The sequence below is a fragment of the Leopardus geoffroyi genome, chromosome B4, assembly GCF_018350155.1.
Source record: "Leopardus geoffroyi isolate Oge1 chromosome B4, O.geoffroyi_Oge1_pat1.0, whole genome shotgun sequence".
NCBI classification, from domain to species: domain Eukaryota; kingdom Metazoa; phylum Chordata; class Mammalia; order Carnivora; family Felidae; genus Leopardus; species Leopardus geoffroyi.
The window spans coordinates 41,491,666-41,509,262 of NC_059341.1; the positions used below are offsets into that span (position 1 = coordinate 41,491,666).

The 17,597-nt window shown below is 40.5% G+C and overlaps 1 protein-coding gene and 1 pseudogene across 2 annotated transcripts in view; both read left to right on the forward strand.

Moving 5' to 3' along the window:
- The window catches only part of CD4 (CD4 molecule), a 44,588-nt gene that overhangs the window by 8,041 nt on the left and 18,950 nt on the right, over positions 1-17,597 (forward strand). The window lies entirely within an intron of this gene.
- On the forward strand, positions 13,604-14,206 carry LOC123590181 (annotated as a pseudogene).

Consider the following 17,597-nt stretch of genomic DNA (forward strand, 5'->3'; position numbering starts at 1 on the left):
AATACTTCAGTATGTATCTCTAAAATGTAATGACTTTTTTTATATTTTTTTAAACATTCATTTATTTTTGAGAGAGAGAGAGGCAGAGCATGAGCAGGGGAGAGGCAGAGAGAGAGGGACACACAGAATCTGAGGCAGGCTCCAGGCTCTGAGATGTCAGCACAGACCCCAAAGCAGGGCTTGAACTCATGAGCCGTGAGATCATGACCTGAGCCAAAGTTGGACCCTTAACCAACTGAGCCACCCAGGCGCCCCATAAAATGTAATGACTCTTTAAAAACATATCCACAGAAAAACCCAAAAAAACAAATGAAAAAATATAACCACAGTTTTATTTTTAATTAAAATACACACATTACTTTTAATTAAAAATTAAAAATAATCCCTTAATGATGACAAATATCCAGTCTGTGATCAAATTTTCCCAATTACCTCATAATATTATTTTTACAGTTGGTTTATTTGAATCAGAATCCAGATGAAAATGTACGCATGGTTTTTGATTGATATGTCCCTCAAATCCTTTTGAATTTATATATTTACTCCCTCAGATTTTTTTGCCTCTTGCAACTCATTGGCTGAAGAAGCGAGGCAATTGTCCTGCGGAGTATTGCATGTTTTTTTTTTTTTAAATTTTTTTTTTCAATGTTTATTTATTTTTGGGACAGAGAGAGACAGAGCATGAACGGGGGAGGGTCAGAGAGAGAGGGAGACACAGAATCGGAAACAGGCTCCAGGCTCTGAGCCATGAGCCCAGAGCCTGACGCGGGGCTCGAACTCCCGGACCGCGAGATCGTGACCTGGCTGAAGTCGGATGCTTAACCGACTGCGCCACCCAGGCGCCCCATATTGCATGTTTGAATAGGAGGTGGCTACATTCCCATGGTGTTATTTAACACCATGTTCCTCTGTCCCTTGAATCTCCTATAGATTGATGATTAAATCTAGAGACTTGATCAAGTTCATATTTAATTTTTTGATAAGATCACCTCATAGGTAGTGTTTTGTACTACCAATTTAATCCACATCAGAAGCTATGTGATGTCTATCATTCTCTTTCGGTTATTAAGATTAATTAATTGATGGGCTCAAGGGTTAGCTTTAAGTGATAATTATAATAACGTTGTTTTTATTTTTTTTAGTTTTTTTAAATAGTTGCCTTCTGGTTATAGCAAATGGTATCGACTTTCTGTTTATTATAGTGATATAAACTTTTCTTTTAAAATAAATTTATGTAGGGGTGCCTGGGTGGCTCAATCAGTTGAGCGCCTTGACTTCGGTTCAGGTCATGATCTCACAGTTCTTGGGTTTAAGCCCTGAGTCGGGCTCTGTGCTGACAGCCCCGAGCCTGGAGCCAGCTTCGGATTCTGTGTCTCCCTCTCTCTCTGCCCTTCCCCTGCTCACGCTCTGTCTCTCTCAAAAATAAACATTAAAAAATTAAAAAAAAAATAAAGTAAAATAATAAAATAAATTTATTTAGGGGCGCCTGGGTGGTCCAGTCAGTTAAGCATCCAGTTTCAGGTCAAGTCACGATCTCACGGTTCATGAGTTCAAGCCCCATGTCCGGCTCTGTGCTGACAGCTCAGAGCCTGGAGCCTGCTTCGGATTCTGTGTCTCCCTCTCTCTCAGCCCCTCCCCGACTCACACCCTGTCTCTCTCAAAAATAAATAAACATTTAAAATTTTTAATAAGAAAATAAATAAAATAAATTCATTTAATCCAAAAAAGTGAATGCATTTAAAGATGTTACGTTAATAGGACAGGCAGATTTGGACAAAATCATGTGTAAGATATGTGAATGATTGAAGTCTGGGAAATATGGCTCCAGTCCAAGACTCTGATTTTGCTAGTGAGGGAACTGAGACCCAGGAAGAAGTCCCTGCCCCGAGTTTGTGCCCCATGAGAGGCAGAACTGGGGCTAGAGCTTTGGTCTTTCAACCTTCAGGCCTAGGATCTCCTGTGGAAAGTTATCCTCAGTGCAAACTGAATTAGCCACAGTGCATAGAAAACCATCTTTGTTGAAAACAGATGTCTCCTCTTCCTGCCTCTCTGTCCAGTGGGAGGAAGTCCTCTATTTTTGCCAAGGAGATTCTTGCTGGGCTCCCAGAGTGACAGTTCAGACATCCATGTCCACTCTTCATGTTTGGACATGAAGAAAAAGGGGAACATTGGGCTGGATCTTTAGTGACCCAAAGCCATTCCCTAAAATTAACAAAACCCCCAATTCCTGATCTCTTTCTGTTAAAGACACACCAAGCGGGTCAACTGCCCTTTGCCTGCCCATGTCCTCTCCCTCATGTCCCTGTTTAAAGAGAACTCTGTGATCAAACTAACCTGCGTCCTTCCCTGGCCTGTGGGATCCCGGTGCCCATTATGTAATTTTCATCCTTGGGCAGAGCTCAGAACAACTCCCACAAACCCAGCAAGTGATTTTCTTGTCCTAGAATTTATTCTGCTAAATTTCTTGAAATAAGCAGACTTTCAGCTGAGGCTGTATTTTTTATTTTTATTTTTAAAATATAATTTATTGTCAAATTGGTTTCCATATAACACCCAGTGATCATCCCAACAAGTGCCCTCCTCCACGCCCATCACCTGAGACTTTATTTATTTTTATTAATTTCAAAGTAAAAGGATTCAAAAAAGTAATACAGATACATGGTAAACATTTAAAACCATCCAAATGATACACAATGTGTTAACAACAAAATTCAGCTGAGTACATTTGAAGATCTAATTGGCTTTATTCAATGATTCATAAGTTGGGCAGCATCCCATCCAGCAAATAGAAAGGAGCTCCAAAGAACTGTAGAAAGGAAAGGTCTTTAAAGGCAGAAAATGGGTTGGAAAAGGAAGCTTGTTAGCAAAGAGTGCATTGTTTCAGGCAGGATCACCTGCATAAGTGCATGGAAGAGGTCTATCAGGCAGATTTCCTCACTAGTGCTGACCAGATAATTCCAGATTGACTCATTAAAGGTTATATTCCTGGGAGAAGCTGAATGTAATTAGGTTAGGTATTAAGTCTTGGTTTGCTGATGTGGGGGTTAGCATAAGTGACTCCATTTTGGGCCTGTTGGTTCTTTTTTAACAGTTCCCCTCTTTCGATCACGACTGTTGGCTAAACTGAGAGATGTGATCAAAATCTAAGGCATTCGTGCCACTCCCAGCTACTACTCTGAAGTTCTTGAAGCTTCTGCTGATTCTTTGGTACTCACAGGTCATGACTTTTCTCCCGAATCTCCATGATATGCACAGGTTATAACTTCAGGTTCACCGACTTTTAAGTTTGTTGTTCCTTTTGTTACTTTCCTGATGTTCCAGTCCCAGGGAGATCATTTGTTTGGTGGTTAGCAGCTGCAAACATGTATTCTAAGCCTTTGAGAGGATACAGTGCACCAGGGAAACTTCTGTGATTATTGTAAGTAGGATAATTCCCAATGTTTGGAGTGTACTTCGGAGTCATGATCCCTAAGACCCAAACCAATAAAAATCAAATAAGTCAAAGAAGGACCCCATTAAAGAGTCAGCATTAAAAGACCCCATTAAAAGAGATCATTTAAAGCCAAGTGGCTTGCTCAATGATCTTGTGTACCTGAGTTTCAACTTCCCCAGAAGTGTTAAGCCAAGCACAGCAAGTGAAGTTGGCCACAGCACAGACACCTCCTTGCTCAGCTAAAGGATAATTAAGATCTGTCTTATCAGGAATAACTTTGACAAGAGAATCTAAAGATTTTTGTTGGGCAGCTGTTATTATTTTCACACTGGGTTCTGCAATACTTTCAAGGGTTATTGAGAAGTTCCTGATTGTAGCCTCATTTGCATTTACTACTAGCCAGGGGAAACACTGATCCATCTACCAAGCTAATATTGAGTCACAAATGCCTCCTGGTAATTCCTGTTTGAGTCTGTGGATACCGGTAAAATTTAAGGCTCTGTAGACCACACAGGTGGTTTCATTCTGATTACCCTTGCTTTGTGTCCCTTTCTTTGTACAGAGCCTGGATGCAAGATTCCCAGGTTTGGGATTGTTAACCAGAGACAGGGAAATGGACCAGGGCATTTCCAGCATCATGGACAGATCAAAATTTTTCATGACAAATCCAGCAGTCTGAAGGGTTACCGCCACTTAGACACAGCCTGTGAGATACAGATGATGGTGTTACCTTTCCAAGCCAATGCCAGGGTAAAGGAAAGAAAGAGAAGAATAAAGAGTTTCATGTTCAGTTGAAGTATGAAGTCTTGATCCGGCTTCTTGGGTGGAAGAAGCTTACCTTAATGTCAGCTACTTCTCTGCTCAGACAATTTGATTTTGGGGTCTCCAGCTCAAAGATTTTGATGTGCAGAGGGCCAAATGGCAGGAGGAGACTTCTCCAGCTGTAAAACATGTACCCAAGGCCCAGGTCCCTGAAGTTTGGCTGCCAGCTAGGTAGCCAAGGAGATTCAAAGGCAGTCTTTGTTCTTCGTGATTCCAAATCAAAAGGAGGAAAGCAAATTGGAAATGTTAGTTTGGAGACTTGTAGCCAGATAGTTGAGGAAACGAGAAGAATTCAGGACCCAGTCCAGTGTATAAGAAAACCTCAAAGACAACAGGATTAGAATCTAGTATGGACAGAAGGTACAAACGTCATTTTTCTCTCTACGATTATCCCAATTTTTATCAAAAATAATCACGGTAAGGGGCGCCTGGGTGGCGCAGTCGGTTAAGCGTCCGACTTCAGCCAGGTCACAATCTCGCGGTCCTGTGAGTTCGAGCCCCGCGTCAGGCTCTGGGCTGATGGCTCAGAGCCTGGAGCCTGTTTCTGATTCTGTGTCTCCCTCTCTCTCTGCCCCTCCCCCGTTCATGCTCTGTCTCTCTCTGTCCCAAAAATAAATAAACGTTGAAAAAAAAAATTTTTTTTTTTTTAAATAATCACGGTAAAACGTATTTGTTTGCATTAAACTTGGTCTGGTTATTTACATAAGTGTGGCAAGAATGGCAGTTGACCATATAAGCTGCTTTTTTTTTTTTTTAAGACTGTTTTGCTGGAACCTTATAAACAAGATACCAGGTCAATTTTTCCAAGAAGCTTTATTAGCTCCTTAAAGTCAACCTCATTTCTTCAAAGCTGTCTGGTCATATCTGAGTCTATGCCCATCTCTTAAATAGAACATTCCAGTCAAAGCTTTGGTAATATAACCAATGTTTCCATTTATGTCCTGTTACAAGAGAGAACATATTCTCATTAAACTTATGTAAATAACTATTTTGTCATAAAAAGAATACTCAAGAGTTTTCAAATCCTGGTGGGATTGAGTAGAGAGAGAAAGTAAATGTTTCATCTGTGTTTACAAAGGCATACTTTACTAACTTGCTATAGGTCATAAATGACTTAAGTGAAAAAGTTTCCTCAATCTGGAAAAATAAAACATTAAAGAACCAGCAATGTTTCAATTAAGAAGTCATAAAAATTATAATCATCCTCCTCAGCTCATTAAGTCTCATGTTATTAATTCTTGCTTCAATCCAGTTTTTTTCCATTAATTCTGGAGACTCTTACCTAGTTCATTTTTTAATCTAAAAGGTATCAGAAACTGTATTGGCCAGGGTCCTTTCAATAAATTTGTTTTAAATGTTTATTTATTTTTCAGAGAGAGCGCGCGCGCGCGGGTGGGGGAGGGGGCAAAGGATCGGAAGTAGGTTCACACTGACAGCTGGGAGCCCAATGAAGGTCTGGAACTCACAAACTGTGAGATCATGACCTGAGCTGAAGCTGGATGCTTAACCGACTGAGCTACCCAGGCCCCCCTCAAAGAATCTTCTTGATGAGGCACTTTTGTAGATACACTTCTGCAAAAGCATCTGAGTAAAACATAAACCGTCTGTAAATGACAGAAGACTTTTAAAAAATGCTCAGTGTTAAAGATCTGATGAGAGTTCATGATAATGGAATTGACAAAGAAATCTGGTCATTTCTGTGAAACATAACATTTAAATAACCGAAGCCTCATTTTAGGACAAAATTACTTTCTTTGCCCTCAACAAAAAAAGCATTTCCCTTTTTTCTTTTACCATACTTTTTTTTTTTTTTTTTTTTGAGAGAGAGAGAGAGTACTCATGTGAGCACATACATGGGGGAGGGGTAGAGAGGGGGGAGAAAGAATCTTAAGCAGGGTCCATGCCCGGCGCAGAGCCGGAGGTGGGGCTCAATCTCATGAATCATGAGCTTGTGATGTGAGCCTAAATCAAGAATTGGGCACTTAACCAACTGAGTCACCCAGCTGCCCTGTTACTGTACCTTCTTTTACCAAAAACACACATCCTACTCTCCTTGCACATGGAGAGGTTTCCCTTATTATTTCAAGTAGTTTTAATTACATATATTAGACTGTTTTAGCCCCTAGAAACCTGGTTTCTAGCAGAAACTGAAGTAAGCAACTGTGTTCTTCACATTAGCATTCTATGGCTTAGTAAATGTTTCTAATTTCTAGAAACATATGCTTTCTCATAGTAAATTTCTTAATGTGGCACAAAACATGTTTTACTAATCCATGCAAATATCTGTAGTTCCTCTGTAAAAAGGAAGCCAAAAGTGAATAAACCTATGTTCAGTAATTAATGTTTCAGTATCTTATCTGATTTAGAAATGATATAGACATTTAATGACTAGCCATCAGTTAATTTAACTTGTAAAACTTTAAGGTTTCAGGTTACTAAAAAGACTTGGGGAAACTATAAAAAATTCACCTAAAAACTTTTATCTCACATCTATTTAATGTACTTGTTCTCAACAATTATTTTTAGGTTAATTATAAAAATTTCATCATACCAGGTTATTTTTTCTCGCTGACAAGTTTTTCAGCAGAGATAACATGAACTTATTTGACTAGTAAACCCAGGTAGAATAAAAGCTGTATGTCTGCATTGTTTTTAATGTTGATAATTCTAATTTTTTTTTAATGTTTTATTCATTTTTAAGAGACAGAGTGCGAGTGGGGGAAGGGCAGAGAGAGACGGAGACACAGAATCTGAAGCAGGCTCCAGGCTCTGAGCTGTCAGCACAGAGCCCGACGTGGGGCTCAAGCCCACAAACCTCGAGATCATGACCTGAGCAGAAGTCGGCCGCTTAACTGACTGAGCCACCCAGGTGCCCCTTAATGTTGACAATTCTAAAGACATGCCTATTTTAATTAAACCAACAACCTTAAACTAGCTTTTAATTACTAAAGATTCCCTCAGATCATGTGAACCTGAAAAACACTCGCTTTCATTTTTTATCACATTCCTAAGAATTTTATGAACATATAATTCATAAAGGCATTTAATTTTCTTTAGCCCAATTAAATAGAGCTCCTCCACAAATGAATTTTGATAATACCCTCTGGAGGTAGAAAATACCACACATCTATATATAACATGTATATATATACAGACAGATGTAAACATACAGACAGACACAGAAACCTCATAGTTTTCATTTTAAAATTACTACCATGAGACAGGTATGATAATACAAAACTTACTAGCTTATAAAAGAACAGCTGGAAAAAGTGAGGATCACCTGGTCAGATGGCTAACGCTTTTTATTCATATTAGTGGCAAATACAATAGTTTGACGTTTGCCCAAGTCCCAAATAACCTTTCTCTCCCTTTTATAATAAGAATTACCTGCCTTAAGTTTGTAGATAAGGTACAAGATTTACATCAAAAAGGCACAGGGAAAGAAGGCAAATTCCCCTAAGAAGAATTTTTGTTTTCTAAGGCCCCAAGTTTTTGCAGTTCCTACAAGCCTTTAGAGATAAATAGGGGAGGTTTGGGGATGGGTAAAAGAGGTGGAATTTGAACTATTTCTAGAGAAGGTAAGGGCAGATGCTTTCAATTCCCCCAAGGAATTGGGTTGTAACTTAAATGATAGCAAGAAGCTCTGTGGCCATCTAATTACATTGTCTTCAAGTTGTTCCCCCACCCACTCTGGGCACAAAGTTGCATTTTAGCGCAAAGGAGAGAAAAACTTAAAAGGAACCCTTTTAAACACCTTACCAGGGGCGCCTGGGTGGCGCAGTCGGTTAAGCGTCCGACTTCAGCCAGGTCACGATCTCGCGGTCCGGACGATCTCGCGGTCCGGTCCGTGAGTTCGAGCCCCGCGTCAGGCTCTGGGCTGATGGCTCAGAGCCTGGAGCCTGTTTCCGATTCTGTGTCTCCCTCTCTCTCTGCCCCTCCCCCGTTCATGCTCTGTCTCTCTCTGTCCCAAAAATAGATAAACGTTGAAAAAAAAAAAAAAAATCTTACCAGTGTTCAGCTAGGACAAACAGTAAATATTCTTGGCAGTATTGAACAACCCCTTAGACGCAGGAGGTGGCCCCAAAGAGGGTGCAAAAGATATTTTATTTTCCTGTCTCTACTTGGTACTACAGTCAGAGATACAGAACAGCTGACCCTGGTAGGAATTCTTATCTTTAGCTGACTCTGCCAGTTTTTCCAGGATCCCATATGTAGCTCTGGTATCTACCAGAATTTCTCCATTAGTTTTAATTTAGTTTTCCCTTGGCTGTTGAAGGGAATAACATAGCAGTTTACCAGAAAACTCCCATAGAGTTTCATCAACTCTGGGAGGGGTCCAGACAGGAGCCTCTTGTGAGGATAGTGTGGGGGCGTCTCTAAGATCACTCATTTGGCAGACTTTTTAAAAAATGTTTTATTTATTGGGACGCCTGGGTGGCTCAGTCGGTTGAGCAGCTGACTTGGGCTCAGGTCATGATCTCAGGGTTTGTGGGTTAGAGCCCCATGTCGGGCTCTGTGCTGACAGCTTGGAGCCTGGAGCCTGCTTCAAATTCTGTGTCTTTCTCTCACTCGGCCCCTCCCCTGCTTGCCCTCTGTCTCTCTCTCTCAAAATAAATAAATGAACTTATAAAAAAAGCTTTAAAATGTTTTATTTATTTATTTAATATTTTTAATGTTTATTTATTTATTTTTGAGAGACAGAGAGTTGACAGCATGAGCAGGGGAGGGGCAGAGAGAGAAGGAGACACAGAACCCTAAGCAGGCTCCATCCAGGCTCTGAGCTGTCAGCACAGAGCCCAACGTGGGCTACAACCCATGGACTGTGAGATGAGCTTAACCAACTGAGCCACTCAGGTGCCCTTAATGTTTTATTTATTTATTTTTAGAGGGGGAGAGAGAGAGAGAGAGAGAGAGAGAGAGAAGGCACAAGCACAAGACCGGGGGATTGGGGAGGGGGGGGGGCGGGCATGAGAATGTCAAGCAGGTTCCTCACTGTCAGCACAGAGCCAGACTCCAGGCTGAGGCTCAGCTTGCGATTCCACAAACCATGAGATCATGACCTGAGCCGAAATCAAGAGCTAGGGGCTTGACTGAGCCACCCAGGTGTCCCCTTGGCTGACTTTTGTTTACAGTCTTGTAGTCTCTTCAGAGGGGCAAGACAATTCAGGTGGGGGATTACTAGCATTAAGTACTCAAATAAAGAAGGATAGAGGGGAGCAGCAGGGGTTATATCAGTCTTACAGTCTTTTGTTTTAGGTACCTCTTGTGTCTTTAATTTTTCATTTGCCTTTTTTTTTAAGTTAATTTATTGATTTTGAGAGAGCAAGAGGGAGCATGAATGGGGGAGGGACAGAGAGAGAGGAAGGGAGAGAGAATCCCAGGCTATCAGTGCAGACCCCAACACGGGGCTCAGTCGTAGGAACTGTGAGATCTCATTTGTCTTTTTGCAACGAATCTTTTAATGAAGGTGTTTTGGAATTTTGAAACCTCTTTTTTTTCCATCATGACAAGCGTGCTCTTTAATCCTCATCCCCTATTTCTCCTGTCCCCCCACGCACCTCCCCGCTGGTAGCCATTGGTTTCTTCTCTAGAATTAAGAGCCTGTTTCTTGGTTTCCTTCTCTCTCTCTCTCTTTCTCCCTCTTTTTTCCTTTGTTCGTTTGTTTTGTTTCTTAAATTCCACATATGAGTGAAATCATATGGTATTTGTCTTTGACTGACTGATTGCACTTAGCATCATAATACTCTCTAGCTGCATCCATGTTGTTGCACATGGCAAGATTTCATCCCCCCCGAATGATATTCCATTATATGCATACCATTTCTCCTTTATCCATTCATCTGTTGATGGACACTTGGGCTGTTTCCATAGATTGGCTATTGTAAATAATGCTGCAATAAACATAGAGGTGCATGTATCCCTTTGAATTAGTGTTCCTGCATTTCTTTAAAGTTTTATTTATTTTTTTTAGTAATCTCTATGCCCAACATGAGGCTCAAACTCATGACCCCAAGGTCAAGAGTCACATGCTCTTCCAGCTGAGCCAGCCAGGCACCCTGTGTTCTATTTTGGGGCTAAATAACCTAGTAGTGTGATTCCTGGATAGTAAGGTAGTTCTATTTTTAATTTTTTGAGGAACTTCATGCTGTTTTCCAGTGACTTCACCAGTTTGCACTCCCACCACTTCACTAGTTTGTAAGAGGGGTCCTTTTTCTCCACATCCTCACCAACACTTGTTTCCTGTGTTTTTGATGTTTGATTTAGCCATTCACACTCCATCAGGGTGTGAGGTGATGTCACATTGTATAGCTTTGATACACATTGATTTGCATTTCCTTGATGACAAGTGATGTTGAGCATCTTTTCATTTGTCTTCTGGTCATCTATGTCTTCTTCTTTAGAGAAATGTCTGTTCATATCTTCTCCCGATTTTTTATTTTAAAGTAGGCTTCATGTCCAGCATGGAGCCAAATGTAGGGCTTGAACTCATGACCCTGAGACCAAGACCTAAGCTGAGATCAAGAGTCGATGGGGCGCCTGGGTGGCGCAGTCGGTTAAGCGTCCGACTTCAGCCAGGTCACGATCTCGCGGTCTGTGAGTTCGAGCCCCGCGTCGGGCTCTGGGCTGATGGCTCGGAGCCTGGGGCCTGTTTCCGATTCTGTGTCTCCCTCTCTCTCTGCCCCTTCCCCGTTCATGCTCTGTCTCTCTCTGTCCCAAAAATAAATAAACGTTGAAAAAAAAAAATTTTTAAAAAAAAAAAGAGTCGGACACTTAGGGGTGCCTGGGTGGCTCAGTTGGTTAAGTGTCTGACTTTTGGTTTCGCCTCAGGTCATGATCTCACGGTTCATGAATTCATCGCATTGGGCTCCATGCTGGCAGTGCTGAGCCTGCTTGGGATTCTCTCTCTCCCTTTCTTCTCTTTCTCTCTATGCCCCTGCCCTGTGCTCTCTCCCTCTCTCAAAATAAATAAATAAACTTCCAAAAATTAAAAAAAATAAAGAGTAGGACACTTAATTGACTGAGCCACCCAGGTGCCCTGCTTCTCCCCAGTTTTAAATTGGATTATTTAGTTTTTGTGTGTTAAGTTATATAGGTTCCTTCTATATTTTGGATGCTAACCAAATATGACCATATATGACCATATATGACCAAATATAACCAGATATGTCATTTGCAAACATCTTCTCCCATTCCGTAGGTTGCCTTTTAGTTTTGTTAATTGTTTCCTTCACTGTGCAGAAACTTTTTATTTTGATGTAGTCTCAATAGTTTATTTTTGCTTTTATTTCCCTTGTGCCAGGAGATTATGTAGAAAAATGTTGCTATGGCTGATGTCAGAGAGATTACTGCCTGTGTTCTCTTCTGGGATTTTTATAGTTTCAAGTCTCCCATTTAGGTCTTTAATCCATTTTGAGTTTATTTTTGTGTATAGTGAAAGAAAGTGGTCCAGTTTCATTTTTTGCATGTGGCTGTTCAGTTTTCCTAACATCATTTATTGAAGAGACTGTCTTTTTCCCATTGGATATTCATTCCTCTTTTGTCAAAGATTAATTGACCATATAATTGTGGGTTTATTTCTGGGTTTTCTGTTCTATTCTATTGATCTATGTGTCTATTTTTATGCCAGTACCATACTGTTATAATTACTACTGCTTTGTAATATAACTTGAAATCTGGAATTGTGATATCTACAGTTTGTTTTTCTTTTTCAAGATTCCTTTGGCTATTCCAGGTTTTTTGTGGTTTCATAGAAATTTTAAGATTGTTTGTTCTAGTTCTGTGAAAAATGCTGTTGGTATTTTGATAGGGATTGTGTTAAATATGTAGATTGTTTTGGGTAGTATAGATATTAAAAAAATTTTTTTTTGTAAATTTATTTATTTATTTTTATGGAATATTTCATACCCAACGTGGGGCTTGACCTCATGACCCCAAGATCAAGAGTTGCATGCTTTCCCAACTGAGCCAGCTAGGTGCCTGGTGTCGACATTTTAATATTTGTTCTTCCAACCCATGAGCATGGAATGTTTTTCCATTTCTTTACATCATCTTGAATTTCCTTCATCAGTGTTTTGTAGCTTTCAACGTACAGGTCTTTCACCTCTTTAGCTAAGTTTATTCCATGATATTTTATTGGTTTTGGTGCCATTGTAAATGGGATTGTTTTCTTTCTTTAAAAAAAAAAACTTTTTTTAGTGTATATTTATTTTGAAAGAGTGAGAGATCGGGTAGGGGAGGGCTTGAGAGAGAGGGAGAGACAGAATCCCAAGCAGGCTCCGGGATGTCAGCACACAGCCTGACGTGGGGCTCGATCCCACAAACTGTGAGATCATGACCCGAGCCAAAATCAAAAGTCGGACATTTAACCAACTGAGCCACCCAGGTGCCCCTGGGATTGTTTTCTTAATTTCACCTTCTGCTGCTTTATTATTAGTGTATGGGAATGCAACAGATTTCTGTACATTGCTTTTGTATCTACAACTTTACTGAATGCATTTATCAGTTCTTTTTTTTTTTAATTTTTTTTTTTAACGTTTATTTATTTTTGGGACAGAGAGAGACAGAGCATGAACGGGGGAGGGGCAGAGAGAGAGGGAGACACAGAATTGGAAGCAGGCCCCAGGCTCTGAGCCATCAGCCCAGAGCCCGATGCGGGGCTCGAACTCACGGACTGTGAGATCGTGACCTGAGCTGAAGTTGGAGGCTTAACCGACTGAGCCACCCAGGCGCCCCTGCATTTATCAGTTCTACTAGCTTTTTGGTGGAGTCTTTAAGGTTTTCTATATACAGTATCATGTTATCTGCATATAGTGAGAGTTTTACTTCTTCTTTACCAATTTGGATGACTTTTATTTCTTTATGTTGTCTATTTGCTGTGATTTAAGCAAATATGTTGAATTGAAGTGGTGAGAGTGGACATCCTCCTTGTCTTGTTCTTGATCTTAGGGGGAAAGGTCTCAGTTTTTCACCATTGAGTAGGATGTTGGTTGTGAATTTTTCATATAGGCCTTTATTATGTTGAGGTATATTCCCTCAAGACCTACTTTGCACAAGTGTTTTATCATGAATGGGTGTTGTACTTTGTCAAATGCTTTTTCTGCATCTATTGAAATGATCACATGGCTTTTATCCTTTTTCTTATTGATGTGATGTATGATGTTAACTGTTTTACAAATATTGAAGCCACCCTTGCATCCTGGGAATAAATCCCATCTGATAGCGGTGTACGATTTTTTTAGTGTCTTGTTGGATTCAGTTTGCTGATATTTTGTCGAGGATTTTTGCATTTATATTCATGAGTGATATTGGCTTGTAGTTCTCTTTTCTGTGGTGTCTTTATCTGGTTTCAGGGTGATACTGGCCTCAGAAGAATTTGGAAGTTTTCCTTCCTCTTGTATTTTTTGCATAGTTTGAGAAGAACAGATATTAACTCTTCCTAGAACACTTGGTAAGAGTTGATGCCATTCTCCTGATCACGTGCTGCCTGCTAGCAGTGTCACCTTAGAGATCAGGACCGTCTGGGTTTGCAAAAATATCAACATGCTTTTGGCTAGAGATTTACTACATCCAGCCTGGGAAGAGGAAAAGAAAAATACATAAAAAGCAACAGCTAGTTCAAAGCCCAAATTCCTATTTTATGGATGTAAAATGTCCAGGTTGCTAGAAGACTACCATGGTTTTCAGCCATGCTCTTTGTGTAGGCTGTTCAACAGTGTGCCAGCCAACAGGTAGAACAGCCAGACTCACAGAGGGGTGTTCATTTAGAAGAAAGCAATGCCAACGATCCACACAAAGTCCTGAATTTGTGTTATATCACAGAAAGCCTTACCAGTTCAATAATTCCAGTTAGTCTACCAAGATCATGTAACTATAGTTAAAAAAAATTTTTTTTTAATGTTTATTTATTTTTAAGAGACAGCATGAGCGGGAGAACACAGAGAGACAGAGGGAGACCCAGAATATAAAGCAGGCTCCAGGCTTTGAGCTGTCAGCACAGAGCCCAACGCCGGGCTTGAACCCATGAGCCATGAAATCATGACCTTAGCCAAAGTTGGACACTCAACCGACCGAGCCACCCAGGCGCCCCCTCTGACAGCTTTTTTTTTTTTTTTAATTTTTTTTTTTCAACGTTTATTTATTTTTGGGACAGAGAGAGACAGAGCATGAACGGGGGAGGGGCAGAGAGAGAGGGAGACACAGAATCGGAAACAGGCTCCAGGCTCGGAGCCATCAGCCCAGAGCCTGACGCGGGGCTCGAACTCACAGACCGCAAGATCGTGACCTGGCTGAAGTCGGACGCTTAACCGACTGCGCCACCCAGGCGCCCCTCTGACAGCTTTTAAGTGCTCAACCCGTGCTCATCAATTCTGCAGCTACTTCTGGGATTTCCATTAGCAATAACCTTTATCTACACAAAACAAAACAAACAGGTGCATCTTAACATACCAGCCTTAAGCAAGAGGTGTTACTGTGGCCTGGCTAAGACAAGGCCCTGTGTGCACCACCAGCAACTCCTGAGGTGAAACTGGGGTTTGGCGAAGGGATTGTACTAGAAAACCCCAAAGAATGGGGACCATGGGCTGATTCCAAACAGCAGTTGCCATAGTGGAATCTAGGGAAGGATTCCAAGTAAATGAGAAATTGCAGACGAAATTGCCAGCAGTTCCCAGTTTGGAATCTAGAGGTAGAATCAAGGGCTGGGGTTTCCAATTAAATGGTCAGTTGTGGTCCAAATTACCAGCAATTCCCAACATGGAACTAGTGTTTCTGGACAAATGAGGAACGGACTGGGAAGTTAATTAGATCAGGAGCCTGATGCAAAGAGAGCAGAGCTCAGAGCCGAGAGGGACTCACCCACGGCTCTCGGAAATGGTGAGAAATACAGAGAATTCAAAAGGGTTCACAAGCACCAGGCCTGTGTTTCCCATTGTCCCTGAAGCTGTCAGAAGTTTCCTTCTATCCCACCACTGCTTCCAAATCTATGAAAAAACAAAATTCAACTGAGTAAATTTGAGGATCTAATTGCCTTTATTCAATGATTCATGGATTGGGCAGCGTCCTATCCAGCAAATAGATAGGAGCTCCGAGGAGCTATAGAAAATGAAAGGCTTTAAAGGCAGAGAGAAGGCAGGAAAAAGGAAGTTTATCAGCAAAGAACTCTTGTTTCAGGCAAGGTCACCTTCCTAAGGGGGACAGAGAGTATCAGGCAGACTTCTTCACTAGTGCTGACCAGGTAGCTCCAGACTCACTAATTAAAGATTACATTCCTAGGAGAGTCTTGGTTTGCTGATGTGGGGATTAGCATAAGTGACTCCATTTTGGGCTTATTGTCTCATTTTTAATATGTGACAATAAATCTCCTTCCTACTCCTGATCCTCAATTTCTCAGTTCCCTTCCCCAGAGGCAGCTTTTAACCAGTTTCTGTGTTTCCTTCAAGAGATGATCTATGCATATATGTATACCGTTCCTTCTTTTCTTACATAAAATAATAAATTCATCATATATGCGTATGTATATATGGGTATGTATATATTGAGTGCCTACAAGAGTTAGGTAATGTTCTACATTAGGTGCCGGGGATATAATATAGTGGAAAACAAACGAAGAATTTGTATAGTGTTTCTAACCTTGCTTTTTTTCTTTTAAATTAGATATTTTGAAGGTTGTTCTATTTTCATATGTGTGTTTGTATATATATATATATATATATATATATATATCTGTCTATATTTCTACCTCATTTATTTTCAGGGACTGCATAATTCTTTTTCATAATTAGACCATGATTTATTTGACTAATCCCATACTGTTGCACATTTAGGCTGTTTTCAGTTTACTGCTATCACAAACAGTGAATCAAACCTTGCATCTCTGGGCATATATGCAAATGTCTTTGCAAGATAAATTCCTAGAAGCAATATTGATGGGCCAGGTCAGCTTGATCTTTAGATATCTTTCTGTTATACAACTTTCTCTCAAATGGTGTCTGCTGTAAGATTTGACTATATATTAATTTGCACCTTCCAGTATATTACTTCCTTTAGCCAAGTTTTATTGATGTTGCTGGTTTTTTTTCCCCTCCAGATTTAAAAAGTATTATGTGCTCATTACAGAATATTTGGCAAATGCAAAAAAGAATAAATAATGAAGATTCCCTTTTCCTCAGAGGCCAATAAATAAGTAAATAAATAGGAAACAAATCAAGTGCATGCATACTTCCACCATTGAGAGATATCCTCTGTTAACATTTTTATTTATTTCCTACTGGGCTTTGTTTAGTGTGGAAAATATGATATATATATTATTAAATAGATGATATCATGCTGTATATAGCTTTTAACCTACTTCCTCATAACATTTTATAATGATGGGACAATCAATTATTAGACTATTTTTTTTAAGTTTATTTATTTTGAGAGAGAGAGAGCACTCAGGTGTGCATGAACAAGGGAGGGGCAGAGAGAGAGAACCCCAAGCAGGCTCCACACTATCAGTGCAGAGCCTGATGTGGGGCTCAAACTCATGAACCATGAGATTATGACCTGAGCTGAAATCAAGAGTTGGACACTCAACCAACTGAGCCACCCAGGTGCCCCTAGACTTTTTTTAAAAGTAATATGCCAGGGCGCCTGGGTGGCTCTGTTGGTTAAGCATCCGACTTCAGCTTAGGTCATGATCTCACAGTTCATGAGTTTGAGCTCCACGTCAGGCTCTGTACTGACAGCTCAAAACCTGGAGCCTGCTTCAGACTCTCTCTGCCCCTTTTCTGCTTGCACTCTGTCTCTCTCTCTCTCTCAAAAATAAACAGTAAAAAAAAAAATTTTTTTTTTCAACGTTCATTTATCTTTGGGACAGAGAGAGACAGAGCATGAACGGGGGAGGGGCAGAGAGAGAGGGAGACACAGAATCGGAAACAGGCTCCAGGCTCTGAGGCATCAGCCCAGAGCCCGACGCGGGGCTCAAACTCACGGACCGCGAGATCGTGACCTGGCTGAAGTCGGACGCTTAACCGACTGCGCCACCCAGGCGCCCCAACACTAAAAAATTTTAAAGTCATCTGCCAATGTTTAGTAAATACAAAATTATAAACTCTTACATGAAGTACTAGCTACTCTAAAATTTACTTGGCAGAGATAAAATTGTGAATATTTCATGATCTCTGCACAAGAATGTTGTCATAAGCATTGATTATAACATGAAAGAATAAAATTCAACCCGAATATCCATTAATGAGGAAAGAATTGAACTATGGTACAATGGTGGGAAGTTATTCAGGTAATAAAAAAAATTAGGGCTTTCAGGAAAATAGAGTAGACATATGTACTAGTCTGCTTAGGC